A 14,409-nucleotide genomic window follows, 5' to 3' on the forward strand; every position below is an offset into this window, starting at 1 on the left:
TCTGTCAGTACTGACTTGATGAAAGCCCTACTCATGCCAGCCCCAAATTAGTTGGGTATTAACACGAAATGATTTCCCCTCCAACCTCTATTTTTAATTGGGTATTTGTGAATCCTTTGTTGTCCTTTAGTGACAGTTCCCATAGCTTTCTGGCTAATTTTCTTTATTAAAGGTCTCATCCAAATTTGTTTCTAATTTAAAATTGCATTATCTATTGAATAAGTTTATAGAGCCATGGTTTCAAAGTACAAAAAGTACAAAAGAGACTACATTGAAACAGTTCCCTTTGATTTTTTCTCTTCTGTTGAGCTTGACAATGGTATCATTGTTCCACAGGAAAATGTTCTTGTTTATTTAAGATGAGAACTGAAGAACAAGGGTGGTATGTCATGATGTCTATAATTTACTATAAAATACTTCAGCAGAGAGAGAGTGTGCGAGAGAGAGCACAAATACGGCAAAATGAACACTTATAAATGTAGGTGAGTATATGGTGTTCATTATATAATCACACATAGACCTTTGGGAGTAACTATGTTTCAAAATTCAGATTTTTTAAGACTATTAAAAAAATCCCGGTTCAGTTCACCTTGAGATTTGTCTCAGATGAGTTTTACTGCCAAATTTATGGGGGGAAAAAGAGTTCAGAATTGTATGGATTTTAGAACTGTGGACGGAGAAGGCAATGGCAACCCACTCCAGTGTTCTTGCCTGGAAAATCCCATGGACAGCAGAGCCTGGTGGGCTGCCGTCTATGGGGTTGCACAGAGTCAGACACGACTGAAGTGACTTAGCAGCAGCAGCAGTAGAACTGTGGATAAGAGATCCTGGATATGTACTAGGGTCTCTATCTCATCTATTTAAACATTTTCAAATTTAAGAAATTTTTAATAAAAATTTTCATCTCACTCCTACCTCTAGTCACTGAATTTCACTCCCTAGAAACAGCCAAAGCTCTTGATTTCTTTTGTAGATTTTCAAAGATATTTTATACATATGGAAGCAATTATTTATTTATAATTTAACTCCATTATTTTATACAGATAGTAGGATATTATGCACACAGCTCCTCTGTTTGCTTGTTTAATTTTGGAGTTTTTCCCATAGGCATAGATCTCTTTGTTTTTGACAGTTGTATAATATTCTATCATATAGATTTATTTAGCCAGTTCTCTATTGATGAGCAATTAGATTATTTCCAAATATTTTCCATTTATAAATAATATTGTACTAAATATTTTTATTTTTTTATTTATTTTTTGACACTTGGTAACAATATTTTTTAATATCATTTTATCTACACAGTACTTTACTGTCCAACAGAATACTGAAAATATAGTCCAACATCCCAGTTTTAAGTGCAATAATCAGAACCACCATTGCATTTAGGAAGTGAGAGTGAAAGTGAAAAGTCACTCAGTTGTGTCTGACTCTTTGCGACCCCATGGACTGTAGCCCACCAGGCTCCTCCATCCATGGAATTTTCTAGGCAAGAGTACTGGAGTGGGTTGCCATTTCCTTCTCCATAAATATCTTTATATATACATCATTTTACACATATATGAATATATCTGTAGGATAAATTCCTAAAAGTAGAATTTCTGAATCAAAGAATATTCATTTATTATCAACTACTAAATTGCCTTCAAAAGTAGTTATGAAAATTTCCAGCTAACACTATCTGAAAGAGGTATCATGCCCAATCTTCATCAAACTTTTTGATTTTTGCCAATATACTAATCCCTTATGTTTTCTGGGATGCCAAGAAAGGCCTCCATTGTGCCAAGACTATAAAAGAAAATTCTCATGTGGTTTTTTCTAGGACCTTTAGGGCTTTATTTTTTTCCTATTTAAATTCTTGAACCACCTAGAAATTACTCAGTTGTAAAATATGAGATGTGGATTGCACTCTGTTTTTTTCCCTCAGATGTCTGTCTACCCAGACATCAGTTTTCATTCCAATCCAAAAGAAGGGCAACGGCAAAGAATGTTCAAACTACTGCACAATTGCACTCATTTCACATGCTAGCAAAGTAATGCTCAAAATTCTCCAAGCCAGGCTTCAACAATACATGAACCGTGAACTTCCTGATATTCAAGCTGGATTTGGAAAAGGCAGAGGAATCAGAGATCAAATTGCCAACATCCATTGGATCATCGGAAAAGCAAGAGAATTTCAGAAAAACATCTACTTCTGCTTTATCGATTATGCTAAAGCCTTTGACTATGTAGATCAAAACAAACTGTGGCAAATTCTTAAAGAGATGGGAATACCAGACCACCTCACCTGCTTCCTGAGAAATCTGTATGGAGGTCAAGAACCAATAGTTGGAACTGAACATGGAACAACAGACTGGTTCCAAATTGGGAAAGGAGTACATCAAGACTGTATATTGTCACCCCGCTCATTTAACATTGATGCAGAGTATATCATGTGAAATGCCAGGCTGGATGAACCACAAACTGGAATCAAGATTGCTGGGAGAAATATCAATAACCTCAGATATGCAGATGATACCACTCTTATGGCAGAAAGTGAAGAGGAACTAAAAAGCCTCTTGAAAGTGAAAGAGGAGAGTGAAAAAGCTGACATAAAACTCAACATTCAGAAAATGAAGATCATGGCATCCAGTCCCATCACTTCGTGGCCAATAGATGGGGAAACAATGGAAACAGTGAGAGACTTTATTTTTGCGGGCTCCAAAATCACTGCAGATGGTGACTGCATCAATGAAATTAAAAGATGCTTGCTCCTTGGAAGAAAAGCTATGACCAACCTAGACATATTAAAAAACAGAGACATTACTTTGCTGACAAAGGTCCATCTAGTCAAAGGTATGGTTTTTCCAGTAGTCATGTATGGATATGAGAGTTGGACTATAAAGAAAGCTGAGCCCTGAAGAATTGATGCTTTTGAACTGTGGTGTTGGAGATGATTCTTGAGAGTCCCTTGGACTACAAGGAGATCCAACCAGTCCATCCTAAAGGAAATCAGTCCTGAATATTCATTGTAAGGACTGATGTTGAAGCTGAAACTCCAATATTTCGGCCACCTGATGGGAAGAACTGACTCACTGGAAAAGACCCTGGTGCTGGGAAAGATTGAAGGCAGGAGGAGAAGGGGATGACAGAGGATGAGATGGTTGGATGGTATCACGGCGTTGATAGACATGAGTTTGAGCAAACTCCAGAGTTGATGGACAGGGAAGTCTGGCGTGCTGCAGTCCATGGGGTCACACAGTCGGACACAACTAAGTGACTGAACTGAACTGATCTACCCAGATGTCCCAGTACCATTTATTGAGTGATCTGTCTTTTCTCCACTGACTTGAAATACCATTTTTATCAAATTCTTAAATATTTGTGCTTACTTCTGGATTTTCTATCCTGTTCATACTATGATGTTTTTTTCATTGAAGTTTGTTTTAAAACCCAAAAGGCTTGTTCTTCCTTGTTATTCTTTTCTGAATTTTCCTGGCTACTAATGCTTGTTTACTTTTCACACAAACTTTTGAAGGTATTTATCTAGTTTGAAAACAAAATTCTATGTTAATATTTATTGGCATTATAATAACACCTTAGACTAATGATAGATGAAAGCTGACATTTTGTCTTGGGATCCAGGATGAGCCCCCAAGATGATAGCTTATGATGAATGTTGCTGCTGGATTTGTGACCTTGGAAGAGGATTTAACTCTGCGGCCAAAGACAGTCTCTGTCACTCAGAGCTCTGGGTAGATTTTATTAAAGCAACAGGGATAGAGAAAGCTTCCAACAATAGGCACTGGAAGGGGGCAGGAGAGTACCCCCCTTGCCAGTTTTTGCAAGGCATCTTACATGCATTAGCGAGCTGTTGATCATAGATAAACAGCTCAAGGCTGACAGAGTTGCACCAGGTGTAGCTCTCTCCCACAACATACATATCTGCACAAGGGGAGTCCTCTGTGGGTGAGACACATTGTATAAGTCTTGAAGGAAAGCAGACTTCTTTTTTTTGGAAAACAGTCTTCTAAACAAGATACTTAGTTTCATTAATATAACTTAAGAAAAACTTTCCTACCAGTAAGATGTACTATTTTGTTGGGCAAGTAGCAGCTCAAGGTTGGAAATAAGTTACTTTCAGGCAGAACCCATTGTCCTTATAGCAACACGGAACTAAAGGCACCTGCTAAGTGGTTATAGCCAGAGCAAAGGAATGCAGGGGGAAAAAAGTTTGGCCACTTGACAGTTTGTCTCCTCCTGGGGCTTGGGGACCACTGGCCTCCCTAGGCGGACCTGCCTAGGCATTAATCCTTTCACTAACATGTAGAGAAAATGGATATGACTTTCTCTTCATATCTGGCTTCAGTAAACAAGATTTAAAGTTTTCTTATTATTGACCTGATATTTTCCTCTTAAATTTATTTCTCAACAAAACAAAAAGACAACCTACTGAATGAGAGAAAACATTTGCATATGACGTGATTGATAACTGGTCAGTGCCCAAACATATAAGGAGCTCATTTAACTCAAAGCAGAACTAAAGAAACCAGAAAACCCAACCTGATTGAAAATGAGCAGGAGACCAGAAGAGACATTTTTGCAAAGAAGACAAACAGATGGTCAACAGGCACCTGAGAAGATGCTCAACCTTGCTAATCATCAAGGAATTGTTAATGAAAACCACAATGAGATATCTTACACCTGTCAGAATGTTTATCCTCAAAAAGTGTATAAATAACAAATGTTGGAGAAAATATGGAGGAAAGGAACCCTTTTCACAGTTGGTGGGAATGTAAATTGGTGAAGCCACTGTGAAAAACAATATGGAGGTGCCTCAAAAACTAAAAATAGAACTACCATGGTGGTGGTGGTTTAGTCACCAAGTCGTGTCTGACTCTTGTGACCCCATGGATTGTAGTCTGCCAGGCTCCTCTGTCCATGGGATTCTCCAGGCAAGAATATTGGAGTGGGTTGCCATTTCTTCCTACAAGAACTACCATATGATCCAGAAATTCCATTCCTAGATATATACCCAAATAAAATAAAAACACTAATTGAAAAACATACATGCACACAAATGTTCATAGCAGCATTATTTATAATAGTCAAGAAGTAGAAGCAGCCTAAATGTCAATTAACAGGTGAATGAATAAAGAAGATGTGATATATATACACATTGGGATATTATTTAGCCATAAAAAGAATGAAATTCTGCTATTTCAAAAATATGGATGGACCTAGATTGCTACTATGCTTAGTGAAATAAGTTAGACAGAGAAAAATAAATACTTTATATTATCATTTATATATAGAAACCAAATGAATAAATGTAACAAAATAGAAAAAATTTATTTCTCTGTTTTATCTTTTTTGTTGCTATTGAAAACAGATCTTTCCTTTCATTCTGTGTGTGTGAAGGCAATTGATTCCTCTTGTTTATTTTTATAAGTGTATTTAGTTTTATAAACAAATCCTTGGATACCTTCATATAATTTTAACTCTTTTCTAACTTATTTCTCATTAAATGCGTTGTCTAGTTCCTGCAGAGCAATATAAAATAATAGTAATCAGAATGGACATTTTTCTAACATGTTGCTAACTTCAAAGAGAAGGCATAAGATGTTTCCTCTGAAAGCAGGATGGTGTTGATGTAAGTTAGATATGTTTATCACGGTTAAGTAAGGAAATATCTATTCTTTTATTTAAATGTTTAATCTATCAAAATGGATGTTAACATAATAAAATGCCTTTTCCATATTTACTAAATGTAGATGTTTCTCGTGATATATGCTAATATGGTGAATTGTATTTAAAAGCTTTAAAATTTTAAACAATTTTAATGCTCTTCTCCATCTTGCCATAGAAAATTTTTTACTCCTCTAATGTGCTGCTGGATTCTGTTTACTCTGATTTTATTTAGGGTTCAGCATAAATAAAAATATGTGGTTTTCTTTTTTAATGAATTGATTTTTGGTTGCACTGGGTCTTGTCTCTGCTCGGTAGTTGTGGTCCACAGGGCCTTTGCTCTTTGGCTTGAGGAATCTTCCCAAGACTATGTCCCCACATTGGCAGGTGGATTCTTATCCACTGCACCACCAGGGAAGAACTAGGTGGGTTTTCTTATTGGTAATCAATTTTAGTTTAAAGATCATTATTTGTTCCCCACCCCCATCCAAGATCAAATATTCTCTTCTTTTTCTATATTCTAACAGTTTTAAATGCATTAGTATCTGTTCTATAACTAGTTTATTAAAATTCATCTGTGAAACTTATGTCTGATATTTTTTCAGGGTAGTTTGTTGACAACTTTATGTCTTCAATTGTAACTGGTCTGTTCGGATTTTTCATTTCTTCTAGGGTCATTTTCGTATGTTATATTTTCTAGAAATACACATATCCAGGTTCTTAAAATTACTCTGCATAGCGTTGATTAGGGTAGTATCTTTTAGTTTTTCCTGAATTTTAAATTATGAACATTTCTTCCACACTGGGCTGTGCCCTGCGACCAAGACAGTTGCAGGAACTCTCACCAAAGAGAACGCGAACCTTTGGACTGAATGAAACTGGAGCGGAAGGGGCAACGCATCTCCTCTAGACTCACACCGTTTCAACGCACGCGCCATTCTAGCCAGGTTATTTGAAGGTCTGTGGGAGAGAGAAGAATGAGAGAAGAACCCAAAGAACTGGAGCAAATAAGGGGGGCTGAGAGAGCAGAAGGCGCAGGTCGGGGGATTCCTCCAAGACAGTGGAAGTGCAGGAGCCGCAGCCAAGGCTGCCAGTCCATTTCGCTTAAACATCACCGCAACCACCACCAGATAACTGTCCTACTGTGTAACGGTTAGCGTTCTGGGCTTTGAATCTGACGATCGGAGTTCATATCCTTCATATCATATCAAGCGACCCTTGGGTCCAGTTTAGCTTTGCCTCTCGGGTAAGCGACTAGGAGGAGCTCATTTCTGCGCGCACACCCCCCCCCCCTGCTTTTTTTTCTCCCCCTTTTTGAGTAACACCCCTTTCCGACGTAATGATATGTTTAGCTTCAAGGAGAGAGTTATATTTCAAAGCGAAGGAGTTCTCCAGTCATCATTTAATGCCCCTTCCTGTGATTCCCAAGTGGCCCGAGCCCTGGAGAAGTCAGAAACGGGCATTTTCTCTTGGAAGTTTACAAACTCCTGGGGAGCCGGTGGAAAGGGAAGGAGAGTGCGATTTCCTGAGATGAAGACGGTCTCCGGCCTCAGAATCGTCAAGAACCCTCCTCGCCGTCCGCCGTGCCCCGAAGGCTGCTCACGGATGTGCAACCACTATCTAGGTTTTCCACACTTGTATAAAAAAAATTGCTCATTCTCTATCTGAAATTCACATATAGCTGGGCGTTGTGTTTCATCTGGCACCCCACCGCCGACCTCCAGCGGGGGGCGCTTTCTTCGCCGCGGGGCATCTGCGGGAAGCGACCTCCCTGCTCACTGGAATCATTCTCGAGAGGTGGCCTTCTCTTCCGCTTTCCTTACCGACCACCACCCCAACCCTAGCCTGGAAAGGCCTCAAAGCGGCAGCAAGCAGAGAAGGCGGGAGCGCAAGTTCCTCCCCCTCTGCGGCCGTTTTCCCGCGCCTCCTCTTAGGCTCTTCGGACTGGGGTTAAAAGGAAATCTCGGCCTGCTTCCTCTCCGAAGTCTCCTGAAAGTCCACAGTCAAAGCAACCTCCCCTGAAAGAGTAAAGCCTGTCTAGATGGAAAGGAAGAAAACCTACTCTGATTGAAAAAGAACAACAAAAAAGGGGGGATGGTTGCTGTTATCAGGCTGGGAGGAAAGATACAGGTAATGCCAGCTGCAAAGTAAACAGGAATCAATGTTTTCCCCAAGATCAAGCAGCAACTGTAAAAAGCCACCACGGTCCGCCTTTTGAGTGATTACTGCCTTCTTAAGATGTCCCAGACCTACTCGGCTACGTCCCATCTATTACTGGAATACCTAAAAGCACCCTCTTTTCAAGACTATACCTAATCCCCAGTTAATCCGTGCTTCTTCTAATCCCTTCTCAGAAACAGCTATCCACCCAGACTGGCTTCTCGCTCCCCGTAGAGCCTCTTTAGAGTCATTTAAAGTAACTAGGTTCTTAATAAAGGCGGTTTTCTCTCATTTCTCTTGTTGAGCGGTCTTTCCCGGAGTATCCCGTCGCTGTATTAATTCATTACACTGATTTTGTCAGGTTTGTTCCTGGTGGTCTTTGGCCGGTGTCTTTAACACCACCTTAGCTTGCTCTGTGAGTCCTAGCTGTGTGTGTAGAGGAGGGGTTAGAACAATTAATCCTGGCAAAGCAGGGAAAAAATCAGGACAGACACTCATGTTGATGCTGGAATGACAGGAGAAATGTGGGTCTTGGGGGAAAAAAGATTTTACCAAGGAGGACAGCAACTAGGATAACCATGTTTTAAAACAAAATAGGATAAAACTAGAGTTTCAAACTTTAGCATTTATCAGAATTACCCCAGAGTTTGTTCAGGCACAAATTGTTGGGCCCCAGTCCTGGAGTTTGTATTTCTAACAAGTTTCCAGGTGATGATGATGCTGGTGTTGCTTGGGAGAAACACACTTTTGAGAACTGCTGAACTAGAGTAATCTCTTGGATTGCACAGGAGCTAATCCAGTGATCCAATATGAGACTTCTGATTTAGACATTTAAAATTGTCATTCTAACAAAAGAATCAAATGAGTTCCACCCTACAACCACAGAAGGCTCAATTTCACCAGTCCCTAAAATCCATTAAATCTTTAATCACTACAATTTATAAACTGCCACTGGATATCCAGAAAATCTGTAATAAACAAAAGCCACCAAGCTTATGAGAAATCAAGACTCCTATTTCCTTCTCACTGCAGGTGCTTGTGCTTCCATTTAGATGATCTGTGACAATGCTAGTTGAAATAAAAATTTCTCTTATAGGGCTGCAGAAGCAGATGTGGTTTGGTCTCCTTTCTACTTATTTGGTTGGGGGGCTTCCCAGGTCAGGCTAGTGGTAAAGAACCTGCTTCCCAATGCAGGAAATGTAAGAGATGCGTTCCCCGTCCCCATGTTGGCAAGATCCCCTGGAGGAGGACATGGCAATCCACTCCAGTATTCTTGCCTTGAGAATCCCATGGATAGAGGAGCCTGACAGGCTACAGTGCATAGGGTCACACAGAATCAGACATAACTGAAGTGACTTAGCAGGCACACATGCATAAATTAATATAATCCCTATGGAGGAAATTGGAAAATATCTTACAAATGACTACACCCTAGAACACAGCTTATCTCCTAGACATTTATATTATAGCTATAGACACACATGCAAAATGGTGTATATATTTAGATGCAGATATATTTACCTTTTAAAATAAGTAGCATTATATACATTGTCTTGCACTAGGCTCTTTTTCATTGAACATTATATTTTGGATACACACACCCATGTGTTCAAAGCAGCAGTATTCACAATAGCCAAGACGTGGAAACAACTTAAATGTCCATCAGCAGATGCATTGCTAAAGATGTGGTACACGTATACAATGGAATACTACTCAGCCATAAAAAGAATAATGCCATTGGACCAACATAGATGGAACTAGAGATTATCATAAGTGAAGTAAGTCAGAAACAGAAAGACAAATGCTATATGACATCACTCACATGTGGACTCTAAAATATACAAATGAATTCATTTACAAAATAGAAATGGACTCAAAGACATAGAGAACAGACTTGTGGTTGCCAAGAGCAGGGGATTGGGGAGGGAAGGATTGGGAGTTTGGGGTTAGCAGAGGCAAACTATTATATATAGAATGGTTAACAGCAAAGTCCTACCATACAGCACAGGGAACTATATTGTGATACACCATAATGGAAAAGAATATATGAATAAAAAGAATATATATATGTAACTGTATCACTTTGCCATACAGTAGAAATTAATACCAGAGAAGGCAGTGGCACCCCACTCCAGTACTCTTGCCTGGAAAATCCCATGGATGAAGGAGCCTGGTGGGCTGCCGTCTATGGGGTCACACAGAGTTGGACACGACTGATGTGACTTAGCAGCAGCAGCAGCAGCAGAAATTAACACACCATTGTAAATTAACTATACTTCAATAAAAGTGTATCTTGGAGAGCTTAACACTATACATGCATACTGTGTTTCTGGACTGACACATCAGGGCCAATAGTGTCCTACTGGTGGGAAGGGTAATTGGCAACAAAACTTTGCTGTATAGATTTTTATAGTTTTTGAATCATATGAACATAGTACTTACTCCAAAATGGCAATAAATAAAATAAGTAATAAAATGAAAAAATACATTATATTCTGACCTCCCAAAGTCTGTCAAGATGGAAGTCACAGGTAGAAACTGCATGTTACTTTGGGAGTGCATCACGGGGCATGCGGGGATCTTAGTGCTTTGACCAGGGATCAAACCTGTGCCCTCTGCAGTGGAAGTGAAGAGTCTTAACTGCTGGGCTGACAGGGAAGTCCCAGATTTTTATTACCTTTTCTCGGGGAGAAATAGTTAGCTTTAACTGAGAATATTGTAGTGTGTACTTTTTAGTTCTGTCATATCTCTAAGAGATACATATTCTTCCTTGTCAATGATAGGGATCCTTAGAAATGGTTGCTTTTAAAGTTAAAAGATAATAGACAAAAATTCCCTAAAGATAAAATTAACCTGATAGTGCCTTAAATAATTCATAATTTTGTGTACACTTCTCTATAAACAACTTTATAAGCTCCTCTAAATTTATTAGGCAATGTTTTTCTATGGTCTTCAATTAATTCTCCAGTGATTTCCTCAGTGGAAAATCTCTAAGCAAAACTTGGAATGAAAATTTCACAGGAGAATGAAACACTAATCAAATGTATCATTTAACAAAGTTCACAGCCATGACAAAATGCTACTAAGGAAGTCGGGAACAGGGTCGGGGGTGGGGAGTGGAAGAGAAGGAATTAATTCACGTCAGTCAACTGAGTGAGTAACGAATTACCTCTTACCTCTTACCACCCCTCACAAACTCAACCAGTCGACGAGGATGGGATTCGAACCCACGCGTGCAGAGCACAATGGATTAGCAGTCCATCGCCTTAACCACTCGGCCACCTCGTCGCATGTAAGTCTTGCTTCTTCAACGTCTTCTGGCAGGCGTTCTATAGTAATGCATCTAATCGTTCTGTTTCCGGCTTAATCGTCACAACCACAGTGTGAGTTAGGTGTCTTAAAGTAAACTTCACAACGGACAATAATTGACGGACAATGCTTGGAGTGCTGAAGTTACTTGGCAAATACCTGATAATAGGTGAAACCAAGCATAATACACGTTGTTGGACACAGGCAAACATTGTCTTGCCAACTCAGCTCTGCGGCCCCGGGAAACACTCACCGGACTTTCAAAGTGTCCCTCGACCGCTGCATTTCTCATTGAAGGGACCGATTTCCCCACCTCTTGATCAGAACTGCCAGGATTCCCGTTTTCTACGTGGTACCAGAATCCCGATTCCTTTCTATTTACTTTTGTGATATGCTCGCCAGCCAGGAGATGCCCTCATTTGTCTTTTGTTTTCCTCTCTTGGCATTGAACAGTCTGAAAAATCAGCAACGCAGGAGAATGTGTTTTGGAAAAAAAAAAAAAGTAGAAAAGAGCGAGAGTCCTAATGGGAACTCGCTTGCATCGTAGCACAAGATTGGTTTAGCCCGACTCCCATCAACCAACGGTGGGGTGGGTAAATAATCCCAGATGCGGGAGTCAAGGTGCTCCTGGTTATGGCTCTTTACTGAGCCCCACTGTGCGGACCCGATTGAGTAACCCCTAACATCCCTTCTGGCTCTGACAACCTCTGGGATAAAATTACCATCAAGAAACCTTTTCCACTCACAAGAGTTTGTGTCCTTTTAAAGGTGGCTTAACGGTAAAGAATTTGCCCGCAATGCGGGAGATGCAGGTTCGAATCCTGGGTCAGGAAGATGTCCTGGAGAATGAAATGGCAAACCCACTCTTGCCTGAGAAATCCCACCGATAGAGGAGCGTGGCAGGGTACAGGCCTCGGGGTCTCAAAAGTCAGACACTAAACAACGAAAAACAAAAATGTAGTGCAGAAGGTTGAAATGTTCTTTTCTACCAAAAATGTTGGTCCCTTTTTCCTCTCTATGAAATCTCTTAGCTCAGCCCTTAACTTTGTTGGGAGGGATTCCTATCTCAACTCATTCACCGAATTTCAAAATACCTTTGATTAGCACGAAACCCTTAGAGGTACTTCATCTAAAATACCGAATAAAACCATCTTATTTGTTCCTTTGAATGGGGCGAGTAAATTGTTACCCTTTGCGTCATCGTCATCGGCTACCACTCACACCTACCTCTCAGAGACTCAAAGGCAACCTCATTTCACACCAGTGACTTCAGAACTATTCCTAGTGAAAGCTCGGGGGTGGGGGTGGGGGTGGGGGTGGGGGTGGGGGTGGATTTCTGCTGTTAACTAAGAGTTTCACTGAAGTTTAACTTATACCACTCTCCCTACAGCAACAGGTCAAGGAACGTATTTGTTTTGGTCTTATTACACCAATGTCAGTGTAAGTAAACAATAACGATTGTTAATAAATTTAATACCAAATCTAAGCATTAGAATTAAGGTACCTAGAAAGCATATTTTCAATTAATTAAAACTTTTGGGTTGATAATCTTAGTTTTTTTAACCATAAAGTTATAGTGAGTATTACATTAGTGAAACATCAAATTAGTTAACATTAAATTAGTTAACATCAGTGAAATGCTTAGAAACTTGTCTTACAAATAGCTATTGCTGTGTAAATCATTTGATATTATGGTAGTTGTAATGCTAGCAAAATAAATAATAAACTAATAATTAATTACATTAAATTGTATTCAAGTAGAAAAGAAAACCCAGTGGGGGGAAAAACCCCAAAACATTCATGATGGAATTCCTTGGCAGTCCAGTGCAGAAAACAAAATGATCATTGTAAGAAAATTAACACACTGATGAAAATAAAATAGGATGAAGCAAAAAAAAAAAATCTGAAGAAACCATCTTCCCCCTACTAGACATGTCCATAAATAAATGAGCAGAGCATAAATTTAAAAATTCTATCTCCTTTATGTATTGAAGTCTTGATGGATAAACTTACATTATACCTGGATTTTCTTTAAAATACAGGAGGAAAAGGTTGGGAAATACATATATGTAAATACATATATATTTAGAGAGAGAGATTGGCAAAAATACTAATTTTTACAGTTTGGTGATGAACACATTAGACTATGTTATATTATTTTCTTTGTGTTTTTAAATAATAAAAGTATTAAAATAATTTTAATAATAATTAATAATAGTTATAATATATAACTATATATAAAATATATAACCATAATAAAAGTTATAATATATTTAACTTCACTTTATTGAATAAGCAAGGAAGAATTAATGCAAAGTCAGAGTCAGTCAGTTCAGTCGCTCAGTCGTGTCCGACTCTTTGCAACTCCATGGACTGCAGCACGCCAGGCTTCCCTGTTCATCACCAACTCCCGGAGCTTGCTCAAACTCATGTCCATCAAGTCGGTGATGCCATTCAACGATGCCATCAAGGATGACCATGCCATCCAACCGTCAGGGAGCGTATAAGTAAATAAGCAAAGACACATATAACTGTGTTGACAAGAAAAGCTGAGGTAGGGTTTAATACCCTATTTGTAGGAAATTCCTTATCCACAATTTAAAGGCATGTAGGTAAAAGTGCGAAATTGAAAAACATCTGCGATCCACAGGCTGACAGTTCCGTGAGAAGTTCTCACCCGCCCGCAATCCCCAAACCTTTCCATCCAACGACAGTGTAGACTCCTCGCCAGCAACAACCCCCGCCCCCTCCCCGCCTCACCCTCCAACCCGCGCTCTAAGCTTCAGCTTTTACTTTATTCCCTGGAAGTGCAGACGGTCGGTCGTGGAGCACAAGTTGGTGGCATTAAACCTGTCATGCTTCTTATTGGGGGAGGTGGGGACCTCTCTCTAGGTTTAAAAAATTTTGGTTTCCACCTTCTAGTCTTTATAGCTGGGTAATGATAATAATGGCAAACTCCTACACAGCTCCTTCTCTGCGGAGCACTAGCCTAAGTGCTTTACGCGCATTATTAAATAAGAGAATTCCTAGCAGATGCAAAGTTGTAAATAGAATTTATAAACAAGTCTTACTGTACAGCACAGGGAACTATATTCAATATCCTGTGATATACCATAATAGAAAAGAATATATGTGTGTGTGTAACTGCATTACTTGGCGGTACAGCAGAAATTAATGCAACGTGGTAAATCAACCGTGAAAGTGAAAATCACTCAGTCGTGTTCCACTCTTTGCGACCCCATGGACTATACAGTTCATGGAATTCTCCAGGCC

General features: G+C 39.5%; 1 non-coding gene across 1 annotated transcript; it reads right to left on the reverse strand.

Moving 5' to 3' along the window:
* Positions 1-11,033: 11,033 nt before the first annotated feature.
* On the reverse strand, positions 11,034-11,115 carry TRNAS-GCU. The gene has a single exon. It is a non-coding gene; the product is annotated as a tRNA-Ser (tRNA).
* Between the last annotated feature and the right edge of the window lie 3,294 nt (positions 11,116-14,409).

The sequence above is a fragment of the Cervus canadensis genome, chromosome 28 (genome assembly GCF_019320065.1).
Source record: "Cervus canadensis isolate Bull #8, Minnesota chromosome 28, ASM1932006v1, whole genome shotgun sequence".
Taxonomy (NCBI): Eukaryota; Metazoa; Chordata; class Mammalia; order Artiodactyla; family Cervidae; genus Cervus; species Cervus canadensis.